Source organism: Crocuta crocuta, unplaced genomic scaffold (genome assembly GCF_008692635.1).
Source record: "Crocuta crocuta isolate KB4526 unplaced genomic scaffold, BGI_CrCroc_1.0 scaffold264, whole genome shotgun sequence".
NCBI lineage: Eukaryota > Metazoa > Chordata > Mammalia > Carnivora > Hyaenidae > Crocuta > Crocuta crocuta.
Window position 1 is genome coordinate 1,693,706 of NW_027529597.1, and position 25,042 is coordinate 1,718,747.

General features: G+C 36.1%; 2 long non-coding RNA genes across 4 annotated transcripts in view; both read right to left on the reverse strand.

Moving 5' to 3' along the window:
• Positions 1-25,042, reverse strand: part of LOC144229742 (uncharacterized) — a 664,030-nt gene that overhangs the window by 578,522 nt on the left and 60,466 nt on the right. The gene's annotated exons all lie outside the window — the stretch shown is intronic.
• LOC144229741 (uncharacterized) overlaps positions 1-25,042 on the reverse strand; it is a 211,794-nt gene that overhangs the window by 186,248 nt on the left and 504 nt on the right. For all 3 annotated transcript variants that reach the window (XR_013334584.1, XR_013334583.1, XR_013334582.1), the window contains exon 2: positions 24,578-24,647. This is a non-coding gene — a long non-coding RNA (uncharacterized LOC144229741). The remainder of the gene's footprint in view (positions 1-24,577; positions 24,648-25,042) is intronic.

Sequence of the window (25,042 nt, forward strand, 5' to 3'; positions counted from 1 at the left end):
CCATTCCTCATTCTTGTCTACCCCAACATATACATCTATTTAGTTAGTCTGAAGACAATATTATTTAGACTATGTTTATTCCATAAACTTTATTTCTTGTTTTAATTTATGATATATGTGTNCACATCTATTTAGTTAGTCTGAAGACTGAATATTATTTAGACTATGTTTATTCCATAAACTTTATTTCTTGTTTTAATTTATGATATATGTGTATAATAGCTTAGTGGTTCAGACCATAGATCTGCAATCAGACAACTATAAATTCTGTACCCTCTCTTGGCCCAAATTAATTAAAATTAACTATTAATTTTCTAGTTAATAATAAGCTAAATTCCTTGTATGTTAAAAATGCAGATGATGAGGGGCACCTGGGTGGCTCAGTTGGTTAAGCATCTGACTTCAGTTCAGGGCATGGTCTCATGGTCTGTGGGTTCGAGCCCCAAGTTGGGCTCTGTGCTGACAGCTCAGAGCCTGGGGCCAGCTTCAGACCCTGTCTCCCTCTCTCTCTGCCCCTTCCCTGCTCCTGTTCTGTCTCTCTATGTCTCTCAAAAATAAACAAACATTAAAAAAAAAAAAACTGAAGATGATGATAGCATCACCTTATGGAATCATTATGATAACTGAATAATATATTGCATATAAGGTATTTAACACAGTGTTTTTCACATAGCAGGTGTTTATTAAATGTAAGCTATAATTCTTATAACAGAAATGTGTAACCTGAGTGTCCTGGCATAATATGCCTCTAAATGTGTCATTTTCCATCTTTCAATTTGCTCTAACATTCAAAAGCTTGAGTGAACTGCTGGAGTCAGATGATGACTAAAGGCTGGCGATGAGTTCTATCACTCTGTTAAATATCTAGAGTAATTTTTATGTCTTCATTACCCACTACCACAATTATTTCAGAAATATAGCTCTGCAAATACACATATTGCAATTATATCATCTGTTTTCTCAGTGTGCTCATTCTTCCTCATTCTCAGGAAGCAAAAACTTTGCAAACCAGCAAACCCAGCATACATACATACATACACGCATACATACATAAATAAATAAAAGCTTCCCCAATGTACTGATGTTCTACCACCCTTGCACATTGAAAACTAATGGATTTACACAGTAATATTTTCTGTAATGGAGGAATACAGATTGGAACACTTAAAATTATAATAATAAAAACCTGTGCTAATCTGCTTAAATTTTTCAAGTTCTTTTAATCTACTGTCCAAATATGAGAAGTACAGACATACTATCTCTGAATAAAAGTTTGGTTTAGAATATGGTATATTTCAGGAATGCTTCCATTGTAATTATCATCTTATATTCCTAAAAAATTGTTATAGAAGCAAATGGAATTTCTAACATACATTCTATCTCTACCACTTTGTCTCATGTTTTGTTTTGTTTTGTTTTGCTTCTTCTTTACCTTTTGGATAATATTTAGTTACTCATTTGATAAAACTTAACTACAAACAGAATTCAACTACAGCTTAAAATTCCCAGTTCTCAAAGTCAAAGGTTTTGTACGTTGTTCTAGAAGCTTTGGCATTGCAGTGCTCCCTGAGAGGACCTCAGAAGGAACTCTACAGGAAGACACAGGAGATCATCCTTCAACTTTAAGAATGAAGCTAGTGCCAAATTAAATTTAGTGTATACTGAGTAAGGTTCTCAAATCCTTTGAAAATCCATTCATATTACCTCTTGATTTAAAAACATGTATTCTTCACCACGTGGAATAGTATTTTCTAGTATTTGTTCCTAATCTCCAATTTCAAATAAAACTGTAAACTCTTCTAAAAATTCTGACTTTTAAAAATCTGTGAATTCAGTGGACCTAAGGTTCAAGGACTTACTCTTCCCCTGACCTGTGGTCAGTTTTGTCATTACTCTGTGGCTCAACTGCTTTTCCAAAAAAGCAAAATAATTACAGTCTATCTTACAAGCTTGTCAGGAGATGTAAATGAGGAAGTAAATGTCTTACTTAAAAGTGCACACAGAATAACTATTAATAATATTATGACAATATTTTTTCATTTAAAACCTCAATAACTTATATTTTCTGACTCTTTATAACTTTATAGTGGTGCATCCTAGCTCCCATCTTACCTACTGCACACTGCTTTGCACTTTTCCTTTTTTTTATTCTTGAAATGCAGAAATCATAATTGCACAAACCGTTACAGATGTGTATGTGCAACCTATCGAAAATTGCACAAACCGTTACAGATGTGTATGTGCAACCTATCGCTCGCCAGCAGTGTCCTTTCTGATATTGTCCCATATTTTGTTGCCACACTTACACTGTCATGGGTAGAGCTGAAATGACTGAGGATCAAAACATGCCTTGAGTGATTTTAAAATTCTAAATTATCATTATGCTTATGCACATGCACACCATTCAAATAAGAAACTTTTTTTCCTAGATAATCCTCAGTGTCAGAAATTTATATTTACCTGCATATACATTCTGTTTCTTTACCATATTTGGTTATTTTAAATCTATATTTGTTGTCTAGCATTTATAACATTAATGGTAACATCTCATGTGCTTATTTGAGACATTTTGCAACTTTAATTCACTGTTTTACATGCATTTTTTTAGTGATACTAAACATCTTTCATAGAAATAAACTAGTCACTCAATTAAGCAACAAAATGAAATTAATTTTTGAAATGTTGATGATAAAGTACATAAGAAATCAATAAAACATCACTATCTTGCAAATTTTCATTCATCATAGGTAAGAAAATAACTTAGCCTCCCCAATATTTATATTTTAGTTGAAGTTTTGTAAAATTCTGCCTTCACTGTATATTATATTCAAGGCAAGAGCCGTTTGCTCTAAAATGTTGTACTACCAAGTGTTTTTAAGGGAGAGGGGATTTGTAAAGCCTACAATTTGGAACAACTTTGGACAGAACTTCATATTGATTTTTATTTGGCATATAAAATCTAGTATAAAACCTAGACAAAAATATTCCCCCCAAAAATATATAGACACTATGACTAAAAGGCTTTTTAATCAAACACCCACACATCTGAGTGTTCTTGTTACTGTATGCTTATAGGAATACCTATTAATAATTAAATAGAAAATATGAGGAAAGAAAAATGTAAGTCCATCATAATGACTGAGAAGTACTTTTAATATATGCAATAGGTTGCTTCTGAGCCAAGACAACATTCTCAGGCCACAGTTTCTTCCTTTAGACTCTCTGTGGTAGCCATTAGCAGAAATGATGAGAAATTAGAGACTGCAAAGAGATGGTCCAGACTTAATATTAAGCTATAATTTTCTCTACATTGAATTTTAATTTAAAATTTTTCACTTAACACCAAAAGACACATTCAAATATCTAAGAGCTGAGAAATATAAGATATAAAGAGTCTTTGTAAATGGAACAAGTTAACTTCCATAAAAGTTGATTATATTCTGTTTGGCACCCTATCGTAGGTTCCACCTTATTTGGCTTTTGTTCCTAACAGCATCTTTAAAGACAGGGTCTATAAGAGTCTTTTTCTCCTTTCAATACATATGTTTTTAACAACGGCTACATGCTGAGCACTGTTATAGGTGCCAAGAAAGAGAAAAAGGCACAGGCCCTTTGGTCATGAAGCTTACATTCCAGTGCCAGAAACACCTAATAACATGATAATACTTGAAAATACATGTGATTCAGTGAAAAATGCTATGAAGGAAACAAATTCAGGGTAAAGAAATGAGGAAAGAGTAGCAGCCAATATGTTAGGAAGGGGAGTCTGGACCACCCAAAGAAATGTCATTTTGTCAGAGATAAAGGAAAGGAATCAGTCTTGTAACTATCTACCAGGAGAGCCTGAGGCCATGTGACTGCCTCGAAGGAGGCAAGCAAACTAGAAAGTGCAAACGTCCCGAACAAGACATGTGTTTATGAAGTTCAAACTTTGGACTTTTCTATTAGCACCCTCTGGCCAGTCTAACTACTTTGAAACTTGGAAACATTAATCACCTTCTAGTTTTACACTTTCTATCTCAAAGGCATAAATTTTATCTTCTTTTTTCTTTTAATAATTTGCCAAAAATAATTATAAAATCACTACATGACTTCTGGTAAAAAATTAAAATTATGTAACAAAGTTCCCCTTTGCTCCAGGCCAATCTCCCATTTTAGAAGTAAATACTTCACTTACTTTACATACTTTGTTACTTTTCATTTTTTCCTTGTGTTTATACGCATACCTATACATAGGGCAAGGCATACCTATACATAGGGCAACAACACCCATAATTATTTTTGCTTCTTTTTTTATTAAAAAAATTTTTTTATTCTTTATTTATTTTTGAGAGAGACACAGAGTGCAAGCAGGGGAGGAACAGAGAGACAGGGAGACACAGAATCTGAAACGGATCCAGGCTCGCTCTGAGCTGTCAGAACAGAGTCCAACATGGGGCTCAAACTCACGAACTGTGAGATTATGACCTGAGCCGAAGTCAGATGCTTAACTGACTGAGCCACCCAGGCAGCCTACTTTATTTTTTTTTAAATCTAAGACTATATCTATGTCAGCACCCTGAAGCTCTTTATACCTTAGAATTAGTCATCATTTCTGTTCATAGTCAGGTAAGAAAAATAAATCCCACTTCTCAACCCCTCTTACTTCTTTGTTCTTGTTGCATTTTTTTTAAATTTAAATTCAAGTTAGTTAATATATAGTGTAGCATTGGTTTCAGGAGTAGAATTTAGTGATTCATCACTTACATACAACACCCAGTGCTCATCCCAACAAGTGCCCTCCTTAATGCCCACCCCCCATTTAGCCTAACCCCCTACCCACCTCCCTCCATCAGCCTTCAGTTTGTTCTCTGTTTTTAAGAGCCTCTCATGGTTTGCCTCCCTCTCTGTTTTTATATTATCTTAATTTTCCCTCCCTTCCCCTATAGTCATGTTTTGTTTCTTAAATTCCACATATGAGTGAAATCATGTGATATTTGTCTTTCTCTGACTGACTTGTTTCACTTAGCATATTTCTATCTTGTTTGTTTACAAACTGAATTTACCATATTTAGTCCAAATAAGTACTAAAACTGAATTCATATACACCAACAAAAAACTTTATTCTGAGCATATTGCCACTGTGATGCCCCTCTGTTCATTTTGATTTCTGACTCTAGTTACTAAATATCTATTAAAGTATTTCCTATTAGAAAATATTTGTATGTTCACGATGCTTCATGTGGCATGACCCCATGACCTCATTTGCCATGATTTTCTTTCTCTTTTCCAATAACTAGAAAATTCTGCCCTGTATCAGAGTCTCAGTCTGCATTATTTCTACAATCATCCCATAGCAGCCAGTTTTGTTTTATTCTGATGGTTACAGCCTAGAGAACAGCTAAAGTAATTTTACATCTTTTGTTTGCTTGGCTCTTTAAACTGCCCAAGGCTTTGCAAAACAATTTTAAAATACAGTTATGGTGGTTTTCTCAAAGCATATTTTAATGTTTCTCATAAATGGTTTTTCGGATTGTTCCACCTGACTATACACAGAACCAAAACGAAAGGGATCATTTTTTAACTTCCATGAAGTCAAAGTTTGAGGTTTTAGTAGGCCAACGAGTTCTGAAGAGTATTTTTTTCCCGTTTCATGTGCAGATTACAAAAGGTTCCTACACTATTATAATCATGCTTACAATTTCTTCCCACGACTAATTGAAATACAAAACTTGTAGCCACAAGCACCCACAATGACCACAGAATGGCGGTGAAGTGGCCTACGGTCAGCAGTGATTCATCATGCCTAAAATGTTCGCAATTAAACTTAATGGAGGGGAGATAGGACTCTCTTCACAGGCAATTGTCCCCCTTTTTTCCCACTGATTCAACCATATTTTCCCTAAAATTCACTACTTGACTCAAGTATCTGCTGATTGAAGTTAACCCAAATTAACTCAACTGTTTTGAGCAGTATTTAGTGAAATAAAAGATAATTGTTGTTAATTTATATTTTTAAAACCAAAAGATGTTACTACGGAATAGGGTGGAAAAAAAAAATGACCAGAATGGAAGTATAACTGAGTAGAAAGGAAGCTATAATTATCTAAACACACTGCGGCCAAATCATGTTCCAAATTATCATTATAGACACCATAAAATATAATTTTTATAGTCCTTAAATAGAAGTGTTGTGATCAGGCATTTTCCCTCCTGTACATACTTTAAAGAATAGGAAATTGAAATAAAAACAAAGCCAATAAAGTAAAATATCCATAAACAATATCAAGAAATTATCAATTTAGCTGATTGTCATGATTGTTTATATAGACTTTAGGCTACCAAAGATCCCATTAAGTGAAATAGTCATATCACACCACTGTTACCAGTATTTCCTTTTGTCCTCCTTTGTTTTCAGTTATACATAAAATTAAAGAATCCTAGAATGTACCAGGTTGTATCAGATATGTAAAGTGAACAAGTTTTCCTTCATAACCAGATTATACACAAATAAGAATTGCCATTGTATTGACTCAAAAGTAAGGATATCAACTCATTGTTCGATTCTCATTGCTACCTTAAATTCTAAGAATTTATAATAAATTTAAAATACCTTTCCGAATTTAATGTAGGAGTCTGCCATTATTTGATAGGTTCCCAAACAGAATATTTACTGTGTCCCCCCAAAAGAATATTTAATCTGAAAATTACCAAGTTCTCTGAACAAATGGGGAAAGATAGTTTTTAAGTTTTCAGTTTATCTTGCAAATATGCAAGAGTAATTTTTTTCAGTTGAATTAAGGACTTTAATAACTGAAGTACCCAGTATGATATCTGAAATATTTTACCTATAAAATTTTAAAGGTTTTGTAAAATTTTAATTTAGACTTTGTTAATTTGATAGTATTATGGTGCAGACATCTTAAAAAACTCAAGACACAATAATTCATAAGGCCAAGCTTTCATATAAAAGCAACAAATACAAGGATTCCTTTAGCTGGTAGGAGGAATCAAAATGGATCCTTAGATTAAAAAGAGTACTTTATTTTTTTATGTCAGGCATCTGGTATTTTCATCTTTATCTTTTTTTTATTTTAGTTGACATGTAATTTTACATTACTCTCAAGTGTTAAGATCACATTCTTTATCCTCCCTTTTTCTTTTGTTATTTTGTTATCCTATTCTATCTTTGTTTCATTTCATTTCCATGTTCAACACATATTTATCCCAGATACATATGTTGTGCTCTACACTGCTGAGGCACCTGGATACAAGAAGAAAAATAAGACAGAAGTTTCTGTCACTACATTTTGATGCAAACAAAGGAAATACATACTGTGGTGTGTCAGAAGGTGATAAATATCAGAGAGAAAACTAAATCAAGGGTTTGGACAGGAGATGCAGAAGAGGGGGTTGTCATTATAATTACAGTGGTATAAGGACACTGTCTCATGGGACCAAAGAATTGGTTAAGTTAAACTAAACTAAGAGTAACTGACATAGGTCCACACTTGAGCAGATCCATTTCACCTCTAGAAGTACGCAGACATGGATATTTATCCCATACAGCTGTTAATTACATGTGGTTTTTCCCATAATTAATTAGATATGGCCTTGACCTTTGTCTTTTCTTTGCTTCATGTTACAAACTTTGCACCAAGCCAAACCGTTTTTTTTTTTTTTAATGGATTCTTGATCTCCCTTTGGTACTCTTAGTGGTATTCAATTACATTTTTCAGTCTTCTTGTTTTGCTCCTTTCAGTGAGAGACATGTAGCACTAATGTGAATTCACTATCCAAAAAATTATCCATTTTCTTACCCAATCTCCTGTAGTTGACAGGTTTCCCCATTTTCCAGCAGAACACATGTTTTCATAAAGTACATCTCGTGTACTAAGGTCATCATAGAGCTTGAACAGAAATCAGGTGTCATCTCAAACAGCTGTTCTCAATTGTGGCTTCATTTTTCACGTCACCTGGGTAACGTTAAAAATACTGATGCCTGCACCGCACATCAAGAGTTTCATTCAGTTGTCTGAATGGGACTAGGTATTGGTAACTTTAAACATCTTCCTAAGTGCATCCATTTGTAGCCAAGGAATATGAGAAACTGAATTGAGCCATTTGCTCAAAATGAACCAGCAATGCCAACATGACCTGGGAGCTTTTTTTAGAAATACATAAAAGTGGGCATCATACTAGACTGTCTGAGTCAGAATCTGCATTTTTAACAAGATCCTAGATGACTTTTATGCATATTAAACTTTAAAAAACACTGCTCTAGATATACACTTATCACAAAGGACAGTCAGTTTTGTGACTGGAACCCTGATGCAAATTGAAAAAAAAAAATCTCTATGAACTAATCAAGGAAAGAAAATGCATATTACTGTTAAACAAGAATTATGAAATATCTTAAACTAAATATCACCTTACATATCAAAAAACCCTGAGTTATTAATACTGATAATTTGGTTCTAGTCTAAATATACAGAAATTTGTTATAAAGATCTTCTACCAATCTTTAGAAATACTATGCCAATCAATTTCCTCAAGTAGACTCCTATATCATATTTCTTTTGCTTAGTTTTACTGGATTAATCTTTTTATCAGAAATAAATAAAAGTAAATTTTTATAGCTATTATCATAAATTCCAAGGTAATATCGCTAGTTTTAATATTATTCTGGGAAGCTATTCGACCTATGTTAAAACATTTGTATGTAGTTAGGGCATATAGTATGTTATCAAAACCTTTATTCACCAAAGAAATGCCTGGAAGAATTCTTAGCCAAATTTGTCCTTATCCAGCTCCATTTATTACCAAAGCAAAGATATCTGAGCAGGTGGATTTGTTAATAACAACTGGCTCTGACACTTTTTTGTGTGCATTTCAGTTCCTTAATCTTTAAGGAGGAACGATGGCTACATCCCACACATTACCACAGCCAAGTAAAATATGAAAAACTTATTCTTCAGAACTATATATAATTTAAGCTAGGTAAACACACTTAAAATGACAGATGTCTGTCATTTACCACAATTCAAAACTACATCCTCATGTGAAGGCAAAGTGTTACAGCTTATTGCATATTCATATTGTCTTTTTTTTTGTTTTGTCTGTTTTGTTTTGTTTTACAAATAGTTTATTGTCAAATTAGTTTCCACATAACACCCAGTGCTCATCCCCACAAGTGTCCTCCTCCATGCCCATCCCCCCTCCCCCCCACATCCATCAGTCCTCAGTTTTTGTCAGCCTTCAAGAGTCTCTCATGGTTTTCCTCTCTCCCTTTCCCCCACCATTTCCCCCCTTCTTCTCCCCCTTGTCATATTTTCTTCTTAAATGTTGAGCTACTATTAATTTAAGTAAGCAATTACTTGGGTCCTAATTGAATGCTGTAAATTTTCACTCCCCTCCCCCAAAATGACCCTTGAGAAGTAACTGTTCTCTAAGATGTGTCGTTTGTGTCTTATGTGAGCTATTAATCACCTTCATTGATTTCAGATGAACTTTCTTTTTAACAGTTATACCTATGCCAAATCAATTTCACATCAAAAATGTCTCTCTGAAATTATATCCTTCATCCATTATCCCTGACTATAGGTTTACTTAATTTGTTCATAATTTACACTCCACATGACCCTCATAAGATTTTTTTTTCTCATTTTAACAATCATGTTATGTTTTACTGTTTGAATCTAAGAATCCTATTCAACTGTTTCTAAGTCACAGGTTGCAAATCAGAAGTGGCTGTGTGAATTCAGAACAAGCATAAAATGCCCCTAAGGAAGAAAAAAAACAAAACAAAAACCTGACTCTTCAGGAGATCATGAACAGAGCTTCCCACTTTTACTAATATATTTGAAATCCCAAACTTGAAATTGAGGTCTAAATTTGTTCAACATTTTAAAAATAAAAATCCATATAAACAGGTTTGAAATTCAAGCTGTCATTTTAAAAACAACTTGAAAAAATTGTCATTCTTTATCCTCAACAGTAGCCCTTTGCTACTAATTACAGAAAAGAGGAAAAGGGAACAGAATCAAGAAATGAAAAGAGGAAAAAGGATTTGTGGAGGAAGGGAGAGAGGTAGAGGGTGGGCAGGTAACATTTCAAAATGGGAAAGTTCAATAGTTAGAAGTGTACATCAACAAAATATAAATTGCCTTTGATTGTTGTGAGTGGGAGAAAGGGGGATGCTTTAAACATCTCCGCTTCTATATAATGACCAACACAAACTACATTAAAAGAACATTACAGCTGTTTCAGGAAATTCACAGTTCAGGGTGAAATATACCATATGTCCTCAATACCTACACACAACAGGGGGCATTAAGACAGCTATTAGGCTGACTCCCTGTTGTGCCTAGGTACTGAAGGACATATGGTGCCTTTCACCCTTGACTAACGTTTCCTTCTTTTCATTGTTTCCTGCAGCAACTTGAGTGCCTTCTGAATGTTGTTTTTCAATGGAAGGAAATTGAGTCTTCACCAACAACTATCCCTCACTACGTTGCATAAGCATCATACACACATAATGCAGAAGCATCTTTTTGGTCAAAGTGATTTTTCTCTATATAATACACTACACTGTATTTGGCAATACATACCCGTGACTAATCATTCTGGGAGCAAGTTAAACATATAATAATGACGATATTTCTTTGTGGGCGGCAAAATAGAACAATGCACAATCTCTAAATTAACGATGGAAACATTATAGATACTGAGAGCCCGAAACAAACATGTGGTTAACCAAGAAGGATTAGCAGAAATGGAATATAAGTAACTATTTTCTTCACCACTTGAAACAAAATGCATTTTCTCAAATTCATTCCTAATGTTCAAGAAGCTACTTTCCATGAGCCTGCTGAATCTAACAATTTAAGATTCATCTTTTTTTTTTCTCTTTCTCATGCAAACAGATACTACATATATACACACAAATTTCAGCAGGAATGACAACAGGAAAAAACAAACTGTAATGTGGAAACAAACCAAATGCTCTAGTAGTCATTGTCACTTGCCTGTACTATGGATACTTGCCCTTCTTCCCTATTTACCAAAATTGATATAGTTTACATGTCTCTCTCAGGGAGGGTGGTCTTACCCCAATCTCAAGATTCTGCTTTATTTAATTGCGAGCATGGAATGTGATACAAGCCGGTAAGGTCTTATGGTTCCCACAGACACTGCTCCTGGAAGACATTGCCTCACTACTGAAAAGGAAGCCAAAGTAAAGGCCAGACTCTTGCTGCAACGTGGTGCCTGCCTGTGCAATACCTGGAACTCTGGCAGCCACCATGATTACAGGACAGTTGTTAAAGCAGAGTGAAGAAAACAACAACAACAACAAAAACCCAAAAAACAAAAAACCTCACTTTGGCCCTTGCTGACACTGTATTTTTTCTTTTTTAATGTTTTATTTATTTCTAGGAGAGAGAGAGACAGCGTGAGCAGGGGAGGGTCAGAGAGAGAGGGGGTCACAGACTGAAACAGGCTCCAGGCTCTGAGCCGGCAGTCAGCACAGAGCCCGACGCGGGGCTCGAACCCACGAACCGCGAGATCATGACCTAAGCGAAAGTCGGACGCTTAACCGACTAAGCCACCCAGGCGCCCCAAACACTGTATTTTTTTAATTTATTTTTAATGTTTTATTTATTTTTGAGAGAGAGACAGAGACAGGATGAGCAGGGGAGGGTCAGAAAGAGAGGGAGACACAGAATCTGAAGCAGGCTCCAGGCTCTGAGCTGGCAGTCAGCACAGAGCCCGACGCAGGGCTTGAATCCACGAACCGTGAGATCATGACCTGAGCTTAAGTCAGACGCTTAACCAACTGAGCCACCCAGGTGGCCCCCTTGCAGACATTGTTGAGGCTCCAGTCAAACCATATCTATTATTTCCTACTACAACTTCATGGCACATACTTAAATCAGTTCAACAATGCTGTGATTTTTTTTTTCCTTCCAAAGATATATGAACATATCTTCTGACCACATTTGTTGAGGACTAGAGCTTAATGTGATACTCATGTAAATATAACCTTGCCCCAGACAGCCATAACTTGAAATATGTAGATTTCATGAAAATTCAGAATAAGAAATATTGTATAATGCTACTTAGTTTCTCCAGTATGTAAGACAAGGCTAATCCATTTCTTTTTTATTCATTTCTTTTACTCACAATTAGGAAATTTATATAAAGAAACAAGAGACAGGCCTTTTAAACAATATTTTAAGAAAGTACATCTATCATATTTCTAACGTTCAGAAATACTGCATATTTTCATATTTCTGGCTTTCAGAAATACTGCAAAACTACCATAAATCATATTTAGTTCACATTGCTTGGTCAGAAGGAGGGAAAAAACTAAAATATTTCAGCTTCCCTACCGACTTACCCAATGATCTAGTCCTAACTCATTTTCCTCTCACCAAATCCCTAAAGATATAGTACTAAATGGAGAAAGTACAGAGAAAAGGGAAGATCATAAAATGGGGAAAGGTGGCAAGAAAAGCAACTGAAGAATAAGAAAAGTGGACCAATGGGAGAGGTCAGGTAAGATGCTGCTTCGCAGAGACGTTAAGTGCAGGGCCACGGCGCACTGTGTAGGACCTGTGTGCGGAAACCCAGGACCAAGGCCCAGGGACGCCAAACTAGAACTAAGAGTCCATGTCCGGTGCGTTTTCAGGGACAGCCCTGGTGGGGACAGAACACAAGGCAGCTTATAACAGAAGGCATGACATTTGGAGGAAAAGGAATGAACTGAAGTCCAAGTGCTGCTATTTTTTCTCAATGTGCACGTGCTCTTGGCCAACTGACCTAACCTAACCTTCAACCGCTTATGAAGAACTCTACCGAGGAAGAACTGTACTTAAAGCAGAGCACTGTGGGAAGATGAAATGAGATCCCACATGAAACACGCACTGAAATGCATAATTCACATGTTCAACACACCCTCCAATTTTCTGTCTCGGCAGCCCTGAGACATCACTTCCTGGGAGCTGGTGAAGTTTTCCAGCTGGGCTGCAAAGACTCTTACCAGGATTGGCCCTGAGTATTTTCTGACAGAAAAGTAAAATGAAAATATCCTAAGTTTATTTAACTATCTTAACTTTCCAAAATATGTATTTTTCTCATGTCATATATAATTTATTCCAAACCACCAGGAGTCTTCTAAACCAGATAGAGATCACCCGCTCTTTCAAAGCAGAACCCAGTCATGAGAATTCAGTATTCCTATTTAAAACAATACTTATTGACTGAGAAAGAATTAGACCCCCATCAACTAATTCTCAATTCAGAACAGATTCAAGACATATTTTGAACTGGGCATAGGGAGCTGTATTTGAGTCACTGGCATAAAAATATATCAACCTCACTTTTGCCAAATTACCCATTCAATAACTGTCCAGTTTTACTACTGTCATTCACATGAGGTGATTAGAGGCAGGTGAACACTATATCTCCTCCTCCCAATAGCCTCATTATCAAATGGTACATGAGGCTAGGCTACACTTGAGTAAGAAAAAGAAAGAGAAAAACCCAAATCTCAGAGGCTATAATAATAAAGGCTTATGTCCTGTCCATTGGAAGCTGGCTAAAGGCACTGGGCTTGTACTTGTTCTCACCTGGAGACCCAGACTGACGGCGACTAAACAGAACACTGCCAGAGGCAGTGAGCAAAGGGAGAGGTCTTGTAGCTGCAATTAAATGCTCAGTCGAGAAGTGATTCTCACAACTTACTAACCATGAACGTCACAATGCAATGTTCCATGGAAGATGAAGAGCCAGAAGTATTCAGGGCAAAACAGTAGTGATTGCCTCCATATTTCACAACGAAAGCAAGTCTTAGGAAAATGTGTCAAACAGGCAAACATTTATTACCAATCAGGCACGAAATCAGTCATATGATTATTTTTTTGTTTAACATTTTTTTTTGTAATCCAGTCAGTACTATAGTTGAAAAACATATTGCTGCATAGCGAAGGGAGAACATAGAGCCAATGAATCTCTAGACCTGATCTAAAGGTACTAACGTGTTGAGCTAGCTGGATTTTCTAAGTGGTATGACACAAATAACTGTGGTGGCAGAGCCGATGACATATCTTAGATAGTATTCATTTCATCCATTTTTGGCAAGCCATATACTAAGTAAGAAAATCTTTGTTGTAGATTTCTATAAGGATCTTTGAAAATTTTGAATAGCAACCTCTGGCAGAGGATTTCTGTTTAGGGGACATCAAATGCAAATTGGCTTTTTGCAGCAAAACAAGTCACCTTAAAACTCCATAGCATACAACTACAAACTAGTATTTCTTATGCAGCCATAGAGTCCAGCTAACCTCAGGTAAGTTCCCCATTTATCTATGGGTTGGCTCTGCTCGAGATGTCTCTCCTCTTTGTCTAAGAATAACAGACTGCCAGGAATGTCCTTCTCCGGCTATGGCAGAAGCGCAAAAACTCAATCAGAAACATGCAAGTTATCTTGAAACCTTGGTGCAGAGCGGCACACTGTTATTTCCACGTCTTTCATGAGGCCAAAGCAAGTTACATGGCTGAGACCAGAGTCAAAAGGTGTGGAAGTTCTTCCCAGTCATAGTGGGAGATTATCACAAAGTTACATAGCAAAGTCATGGATAGGACAACAGGTGCAGAATAAGTACAGTCATTACTGCAATCTAGCACATACCCCGCCAAACAGATAAAAATTAAGTCACATACTCATACATCACTTTGTTTGCATACTAGTTTATAAGTTTCAAAATTCCCACTGCCTTCAGTGGATTCAGATACGTGCCACCAATGTGACTCCTAACTAAGGTCTCTGACAATTGCTGCTTTAGTAAAAATCAGTATTTTCTGATAGTTGTAAAAAGCATTTGAGCAGAACAAAGGAAAGGAATTAGGCCATCCTCCCAGCAACTTGAAGCAGAAGAAAGACTTAAAGGACTTAATTCTACAGCTATTTTGAGTTAAGATCAAAGAGAGTCAATCCTCAGAACGTGAAACAAAAAGTGATATGCCTTTTTGTCCCTTTCATGTATAAAATTATACAGATGACTCACATTTGTTTGACCATACACCTGCAGTTCTTGCTTTGCAGAGGGTAGGTTAATAGGGAAAAACAAAATAGGTTCTCTGTGAGATGTTTAAAAATAAGTGAGCTCGAATGATGCTATAGAATATATAAATTTCAGAAAGAATCTAAAGAGAAGTTTAACTCTGCCTGATATCTGGTCAAATTTGTCATCATAAAAGCCTGCTGGTGGGGGAGAGTGTTATGGAGAGTGACAAGGCGTTAAGTTCTCTTGAGCAGAGTCTCAGAATAAACTAGAATAATGCATGCAGTTATCTTGAAAACTGTAAGATGTATCGTCATTTTCTCTGAATTTTATTAAGCAATTTTAAAGTTTATTGGCAGCAGATAAAAAGCTGATATCACAACCTGGTCCATGTCGGCTTTTGCCATGCAAACGAGATCTAACAGTGATTTTGTACAGGAAGCATATGCCCTCTTAATTACACAAAGCATTAAGTTACTTACAGAAGAATCAGGAACCATATGGCCCATTAGAATCAGAAGTCAGAAGGTAATGGAGAATAGGATTTCTGTGCTTTCTAGCTAAACAGAGATGCCATGCAGTCGAAGCTCTTTTCACAAATGAGGAACCAGTGCAAAATTTCATCTTTTCATTTGGCTTATTCAACAGCTCTTTACATTATTCTAAGAATGGCTGTGGGAGTGCAATACCCACCTTGATTGTTTTGACCTAATTTGTCATATCTCTGGAACAGCACTTACTAGATTGCATCATGATGTCACTGTTTATTTACTCACAGAAGCCTGGGCTCTTCTAGGTCAAGGGTTCCAGCTTATACAGCTGGGTTTATCCATTCTCACTCCTAGCAAATTCTTACTTAAGGCTGAGTTGTTTCTGAGATCTCTAAGACTGCATGAAGTTTATCCCAAAGCTAATATTATATTCCTATAGAGAAAGTGGACATTGTGTAAAAAGAAAAATTTATGAAATTTATGAATATCATTCATTTTCTGTATATAGTAGATCCTGAAGATGAAACATAAGTGAATGACCAAAAGGCATGTGCTGCTTTAGAAGGTAAAAATGGACCATGCAGCTTTAGTTTGAAGTTGATATCTGTACCAAGATTGATTCTTAAGACCTACTTTTCAAAAAAGAGTTTAATAAGTCATTTTAATTTCTAAGTCACAAGAAATCTGTATTTACAGTACATTTTCAAGTGTGTAATGTCGGAACAAGTTTTTTTAGATTTTACAGTATATGTGGGAAGCTGCAATCACAAGAAAGCAGGTGAGCCTTGATTCTGAACCTGAGTTTGTGGTGAAAAGATAAAAGAGTGAAATTTGCTAGACTTCTATTTTGCTTTGCAAAGCGTATCAGGTTGTAGGACAAGGTATGGGGAGCATACCCACCATATTCCCCATCACATAAAGCATTTCACTTCATTCTTTAACAGTATTTCATTATTTCAAAGAGATATTAGAAATACTTTTGTAAAAAAAAAGAAGAAGAAAAACAAAAACATCTTTTTATGCTGTTATCTTATTTACAGTGCTTCTTGGAAAAATCAAACTTGTTCTAGTCCTAAAGCATCAGAACGGTATTTTCAAACAAAGGAAAGGACCTAAATGAGTATCACTAATGCTTTCAACAAATAAAAACGGAAATTATTTCAAATTATTTTTCAAAGTTGTGAAATTAAGTAGCCTTTTATATGTCGAAAATATGCCATGGGCTGTCTCACATAAAGTAATCATAAGTGTATATTAAATAAAAATGGATAGTAAAAATATATTGAAATCCACAATTCTTTAAAATAAATGTGTAATTTTATTAACTACCATATCATGAAAATACATGTTTGTACATGTGAAAAAATAGCATATGTGTTTGCACATGTGTGTATATGTATGCGTGTGTGTACTATATACGTACAAGCAGACAATTCTTAATATGCATATACTTTTGGAAGCAGTTTATAATAGTTTTGATGCCTGTCCTCTCTCAGGGCTCCACATGTTAAGATTCATTGAAAGGAAGATGTGTAAATAAGTAATAATACAAATATACCATTTTGTTCAAATGTGGGAATTTATTGATTACATTTTATTGATTTTTGCCAAGTGTGATCATAACACTTAGGGTTCCATTTCTCGAGGTTTGGGGTTATGAAAAGTCTCTCTTCCAGGACTGAATTCCCAGGTTCGTTGCTACACTAGCCATGGTCACAAAAGCTCAGAGGTCTCAAGGTGCATCTCTGTGTGTTGCATTAACTATTTATTGGAGAATAAAAATATTAAAAGGTAGTATAAATCCATGGTGACTGCACACATGGTGCCCATACTGGATGAGTCTCAAGAAGTAGAAAATTAGAGAAGAAGGTAAAGAATTACAATGATGTGCATGTGCAAAGGGTATTCTCAAATATGAAGATATAAGCACATCATTTAATGGAAAATTCTCATTTTTATTTATTTTATTCTTAAATTTATTTTCTCAATTCTGAGAAAAAAAGCCTTTGAAATTTAAGTAATTATAAGACAAAAATAAAACCAGAGAAGCACAGAGTTAAAAGATTATATCATCTTTTACCATAAAAACATCTTAGAGGTGTTATTCTATTAATAAAATTGTATGTTGTACCAAGGTCTCCATAATGTGTTTGAGCCCTATGTTATGTTTCTGCTATTACATACCATAGCTTGTATTTCAGCTATACCAAACTACAAGCAGATATCCAAATTAGTGTCTTTATCTCCATCTTTACACCTGCTGGGCTTGGAATTTTCTCAGTAACTTCATGTTCATATTTCAATCTCAGATCAAATGGTTTCCATTTTCTGAAGCCCAACCAGGCTTTTTGGGGCACAAGTTGCTACCCCTCACCACTCAATACTACATGCTCCCTCTGCTATACCGCCTGTGACATGTAAAAGCCAAAAGCTTCATACTTTTCACTAGATTATAGGACTCTAAATATAAACACTTCATTAACCTTTGCATTTCCAGTGCCAAACACATAACAGGCCCTAAGGAATAAAGTCTCATTAAGTAACATGCATATATTTGAGACCAAACCAGCCAATTTATCATAGATGTTTCCATCAATGGTGTATATCAAAGATATCAATGTTTTCAAATATCATACTATTTTTAACAAATTAAATCAAAACAGTATAGAAAATTTCCAACTCCTCTATTTTAATACAAAACAGTATTTTTCAAAGGGAATACGTGTCTAAGCTTGCATATAAGTAATATAATCAGCCTACTGTATTATGCCTTTATAAGATCATTTTAAAACCTGACATCGATTTTTATCTTTCTAATGAGGCACTAGGTTTATTCATCCTATAAACTCCCCAAGCATATAGTCCATGCCATAGAACTTTGTGTCTCAACAAACTAACTCATTTATCTACAAAAATAAACACCAATAAATGCTTAATTATATTGATATTGATGATATGTAAACTGACATGTATTCCCTAATTTTTATGTAAATAAGTATACATTTACTGTCCTCCTGTGTGGATGCCTTTGTCTTTTCTGGTTCAGTTAATCATCACAGAGTGATTGCTTCATTTTATTTTTTTTTTAATTTCTGAGAGAAAGACAGCACGAGCAGGGGAGGGTCAGAGAGAGAGGGAGACAGAATCTGAAACAGGCTCCAGGCTCTGAACTAGCTGTCAGCACAGAGCCCGACGTGGGGCTCGAATCCACAAACTACAAGATCATGACCTGAGCCGAAGCCAGACACTTAACTGACTGAGCCACCCAGGCGCCCCTACCCCTTTTGCCTAACTCTTTTCTTAGCCCACTGACTGAGAATATTTTCTTACATTTAAAGATTCAACCTACCCCTTCCAAGCAAACTGTCTCTTTCTGACCCTCAACCAAAATCAGTTAAACACTCCCAACTCTGTGTTCCCACTGGACTTAATAAACAGTGTGTACATCACACCGGATTACAATGGTTATCTCAAACTATGACTCCTTTCCTTGAAAAGGGCCATGTGGTCTTCATTTATGTATCTCCAAAGACTCACACAGTACTCTGCTCTTTGTAGACCTCAATAAATATGTGTTTAATGAATTAATGGATGGATAATGTTAAAGACAAACACACATTTCACATCAGTGTGCTGTGGCCCTTTCAGTAACATCATCTGAATATCTAAGCAGAAAACCTTGAGCAAAATCAAATGCATAACACTGCTTCAAAAACACTGTTTAATCACTGCATACCACCTGAGTCTTAAGTATAAGCTGAAGTCCCTTGAATACTGTAGAAAATCAATAAATAATAAAAAATGATGAAAAAGCTATTTTATTAAATTGACTACACATTCTAAACCTTGATCTTTTTGAGAAACACACATTCTCACTAAGGTAAATATCACTGACATAATTAAAACTCAGAGATAAAAAATATGTTCATGGTTATTATAGCATACATTTTTAGGCTATAAATACTCTTCCTTGCATAACGTCCTACAGAAATTGTGAAGAAATTTCACATTTGCATATCAATGTGCAAGTCACCAGAAGGAACAGTTATAAAAAGAAATCTTTACCTATTATAAGAGGAAAAAGAAAAATTATTAAAGTCATATTGTTTGTTAGAAACCAAGAAATAGTTGAATAAAAATGGTGTGCAACCTCCTCTCAAATACACTTATTATAAAAAATTAAAAATTAAAAATAAAAACTTTAAATGTGACCCAACTGCCACCTTATCCTTAATCAACTTGGAACACAACTCAACAAAAGTTTAAAAGAAAAAAAGTCTCTGACATCAGTTTATGTGTCAAGTTCCAGACTCATGATCAGAAAACTATAGGACTTAGGAACATATATATATAGGTTTGTTGTTACACACACACATTTGTTGTTACACATCAAACAGGTTTTTTTTTTATTTTTTATGCCTTTTTTTTTTTTTAATTTTCAGAGAGAGTGTGTGAGCAGGGGATGGACAGAGAGTCAGAAAGAGAGAATCCCAGGCAGGCTCCATGCTGTCGGTGTAGAGCCCACCCAACAAGGGGCTCGATCTTGTGAACTGTGTGATCGTGACTTGAGCCAAAATCGACTTGGACACTTAACCGACTGAGCCACCCAGGCACCCCCAAACAGTTTTTTAAAAAGTCCTGAAACAAGGCAAATAAAAACAGCCAAATGCCTACTACTGTCCCCCAATGTGCTGCTGTCTGCCTGTCTTTGATGTGAATTTGAGTTGTGACCACTGGCTTAAACAGAACTTCTGTTTCATTTACACCCCTGTGTGCCAACCCCCTCCCCCACTGCTACAAACAACATGGTCAATTCCATGGAAAAAAGTGAGACTGCTTCTATTTTGTTCACAATGATTTGGTCAGTATTTTGCATATCTACTATATGATAAACACTCAAAAATAAGCCACTGAATGAATTAGCAAATAAATGAGTGAATGAATAAATATCATCGTGTAGTAAAAATCACTGGGGAAAATTAAATGTTCAGTGGACCACTAGTTAGAAACCTACTTTATATATAGGACTTTTGGAAAATGTTACAATAATAACCATTTCTTCCCATAATGTACTATATCTACTTGTAGTGTTCCATCTGTATCACACTTTCTGCCTGACAGGTAAGGAATCTGCACACAGTATGAAAGGTGAATGAGAACAAGATGAGAGAACACATTCAAGTAAAGAACAACAAAATCACCGACCACAATTTTAACAGTCAGCAAACAGAAACCAACTTACAAATTATTTTTGTTGATAAACTATGGTGAAGACATGGACATTTAGGTCAGTAGGACATAACTGAATTCTGAAGGGAGAAGGTGGTGAACACTATTTTTCAGTGCTCTATCTTTCAAGTGGTTCGGGCTCACCAAAGTCTATGAAGTCCATTATTTTGCTAAGAAACAGAAAGGAAACAATTCCCATTTCTGTTCTTCTAATATAAGTTTTAGCAACTTAAGTAAAATCTAAAGGCACTTTAATCACATTTTCTCCTGTTGGTCTTGAAGTTATATATTAAGCAACATATTCTTTACCTATGTTTTCTCCACATTTCCTTGTTTATGTAAATCAGATGAAATAGACTGACTACGTTCTACTTCAATTCTAAACAGAATGGGTTCAAAGTGTATGAATAAGTTTTTTAGGGCTCAGATTCTGAGAAAGAAAATTAGTTTGTTGATTTAATTATACAGCAATTACATACCAATGTTTATTCAATCCATCTTTAATAGTGTAGTTAAAAGCATAGTTTTAAAACATATACATTTTATTCTGCTGACATCTCATGATTGGAATGAGAAACAGTCTCTACAGCAAACAGAGATATCTCCAAACTAGGAATTGTTTGCTCTTTTCTGTGTTTACAAATGCTTTGTTGGCAAATGTTGAACTTTTATCATAACATTCCTGAATAATGCAGTGGCAAGATCTTATTTGAACTGTTTACCTGTGTTAAACTTTGAATTTTTCTCCTTATCCATTATAACCAGAAAGCCAACTTCTTAGTACTTCCTTGCCTCAGGACTTTCTATCAGGAAAATAGCAGAAGCTACTTACAGTTTTTCCCCCTACTGATACCTGTATTCGTTGAAAAGAATAATCCCTGATTTTTTAATTTTTTTTTAATGTTTTATTTATTTCTGAGAGAGAGAGAGAGACAGCGTGAGCAGGGGAGGGTCAGAGAGAGAGGGAGATACAGAATCTGAAACAGGCTCCAGGCTCTGAGCTGCCAGTCAGCACAGAGCCCAACGCAGGGCTCGAACCCACGAACCGTGAGATCATGACCTGAACCAAAGTCAGAAGCTTAACTGACTGAGCCACCCAGGTGCCCCAATAATCCCTGGTTTTAGAAGGAGAGCTTAACAGAAGGAAATGCTTTTAGAAATAAGAGATAAAGAGGAAGACTTCCATGGTGTAGGCAGAGTATAGGATACCTGGTGGTCTAAACTGGGGAGCTATGTTCCCAAGTTCTAAAACGTCTGGTCACAGGGAGCTTTCAAACGCCTCAGAGAAGAATGGCTTCATGGTGCATATGCAGGTTAACCCCAGGCCTCAAGCACCCAGCTCTGTGCAAACACCACTGAGAATGGCACAGAAATTTCAAAAGTAATGAACATGGGGAGAAAAATGGGCTAAGACACTCTCAGCACAAGACATTACTTTACATTATCAAGTTAAAGGTAGAGTAAAAGGTGGTTAAGTCTTAATATATCAGAGTTGAAATTTCTTAAGAAAACTTAATGAAACAGATCAAACTACAATGATGTATTATTTTAATATAATAATTAATCAGATTGTGCCCATACAATACTATATTGGAAGAGAGTTTGCATATATAGGTTTCATTAGACATGACACATCCTGACCAGATTAGGGACTATGTACACCCAGAATAACCAATCTAGATAATTTATTTTACGACCTCCTACTGATCAAAATAAATGAAGTCACCTGACCTTGAATCAATATGACCCACAGATAAAAGACATTATAAAATTTACTTTATTAGTAAACATGGAATATAACCCAAATATGATCTGCATGTCCATTTTTCCTATGTTTTGATTTAGGAAAATTCTAAATCTTAAATTAATGATACTAACCAATATACCCCTTATACCTCTGCAGGCTTTGAGTTTTTAAAAGGTGTATAATGTTCCTTCTACATATATTTTAAGACAGATTGAGTTTTCCTGAAAGACTCATAGTATGCACCTAATCAATATACACCGAAAGAGCAAATTATACTGGCAATACATTATCACTGTAAAATATTCAAATACTTTTTGAGAATACTTAGAGAGAAATATGAAAATGTCCCTTTATTCTCCTTAGACGAAACCACTGCTGAGTTAGTGTTTTGGTTTTTCTTTAATTTTTTTTTTATGTTTATTAATTTTTGAGAGAGCTAGAGCACAAGCAGGGGAGGGGAAGAGAGAAAGGGAGACACACAGAATCCGAAGCAGGCTCCAGGCTCTGAGCTGTCATCACAGAGCCGGGTGCGAGCATCAGACCCATGAACCGTGACATCATGGCCTGAGCCAAAGTCAGACACTCAACCAACTGAGCCTCCCAGGCACCCAAATTAGTGTTCTTTACAGCCATTCCCCTGCTTTTGCACAAACATGTATATGTTTGTATATACATATTTTTACCTAAATGAGCTCAAACTACCTATTGTTCTATAACTTACTGTTACGGGTTGAATCATGTCCCCAGAAAGATACACTAAAGTCCTAACCTCCAGTCCCTATGAATGTTCACTTTCGGCAGAAATAGGGTCTCTTTAAATGTAATCAAGTAAAACTGAGGTCACTAGGGTGGATGAGTGGTGAAGAAATAAAAGACACAGAGTCACGCAGAGAGAATGCCAAGTGATGACAGAGGCAAGCCAGAGATTGCTGGTGCTACCCAGAAGCTAGAAGAGGCAAGGAAGGGGCCTTCCCTTGAGTCTCTGAAGCAAGCATGGCCCTGACAATATACTGTCTTGGACTTCTGGTCTTTGGAACTGTGAGAAAATAGATTTATGTTGCTTTAAGCCACTTCATTGTGATAATTTGTCATGGAAATCCTAGGAAACCTGTTTTTCTTCACAAATAATATTTAGACATCACTTCTAGTTTCCATATGTATATAGTAACTCTCATGTTTATGTCAACATGTCTTTAACACCATTTTTTTTTATCTTTTACTCAAAGCTAGTGAATGACCAGCATTTTTTATGGCTTCTTTGTGAGCATATTTCATAATTTAAAGAAAGCATGTTTGAACATCAAACTTTGCAAACATGCATCAAAACTCCCAATTCCCATAAATGTAAACATAGCCAAACATGTGCTCCCAGACATTCATTTCAATAATGTTGTGAACTTACTTATAGTATGTGGATTTATTTTCCCCTTGACATTTAAAACATTAGATCAGCCTATCACTGGTAGGTTATTTGTGGATAGAAATAATTCTCTCTCTCTCCACTTATATTTTTGTTAAAATGTGACACACAGGCCATAATGTTAACCACTGAATGAATTTCCATAAAACGAACACAGCTATATAATGAGAACACAGAAGAAGAATGGGTACGTTATCAGTACTCCTGAAACTATTCTCGTTTCCCTTCGTTCATTACCAACACCAGCTCCAAACTTGGGGTTTTTATCGGTTACAAACCAAAACTGCTTGGTAATTAAGTCTCATTTCAACCTCAATATTTCAAAGAGTTCTAACCACTAGTCCACCAACCCCACGGGGCCTAAATTCGCCTGCCGGTTTCCTGCCATTTGCTGCCGCCCACTCTGCGCTCCAGCCACAATGAGCCACCACAATCCCAGAAGCCCACTTTGCCCCCTCATGCCCCCGAATCATTCTTTGTGTTAAACGTCCCCCCCTACTCTATGGTGTTCTTTTCCCCCTGGCTAGCTAGTACAGCATCACTTCTTCCAGACTTTTTCCTATTCCTTTCCTAATGCTATATCGGGGCCCCCTTCTAGGTCCTTCACAGCACACTTTTCTTTATCAGCCAGTGTTGTGGCACTCACCACACTTTCAGAAAGTTGCCTGGATCCTTCTGCGGACTGCTCCTGCTGGCCGAAGGACCGCCAGGGTGACCTGTGGACCCAGAAATCCCAAGGTTAGTGTACTGCAGTTAACACAATACATCTTTCTGCCTCAACTTGTATGTCAGAAGGGGGAGGCTGAGGGGCTCCTGGGTGGCTCAGTCCATTAAGCACTGGACTCTTGATTTCTGCTCAGGTCATGACCTCAGCTTGTGAGCTCCAGCCACCCGCCTCCAGGCTCCGCTCTGGCAGCGCAGAGTCTGCTTGGGATTCTCTCTCTGCCCCTCCTGCTCTCCCTCTTCTCAAAAAAAGAAGGGGGGTGGGGTTCAGGAGCAGATATTTATTAGGTCTTGGAATGTGGGCGCAAGCAGTTTAAGGCAGATCTTTCAAGCTTGAGGACTAACTGGATTGGACAAAGTTTGTGATACAATAGTTTACGATGGTGGA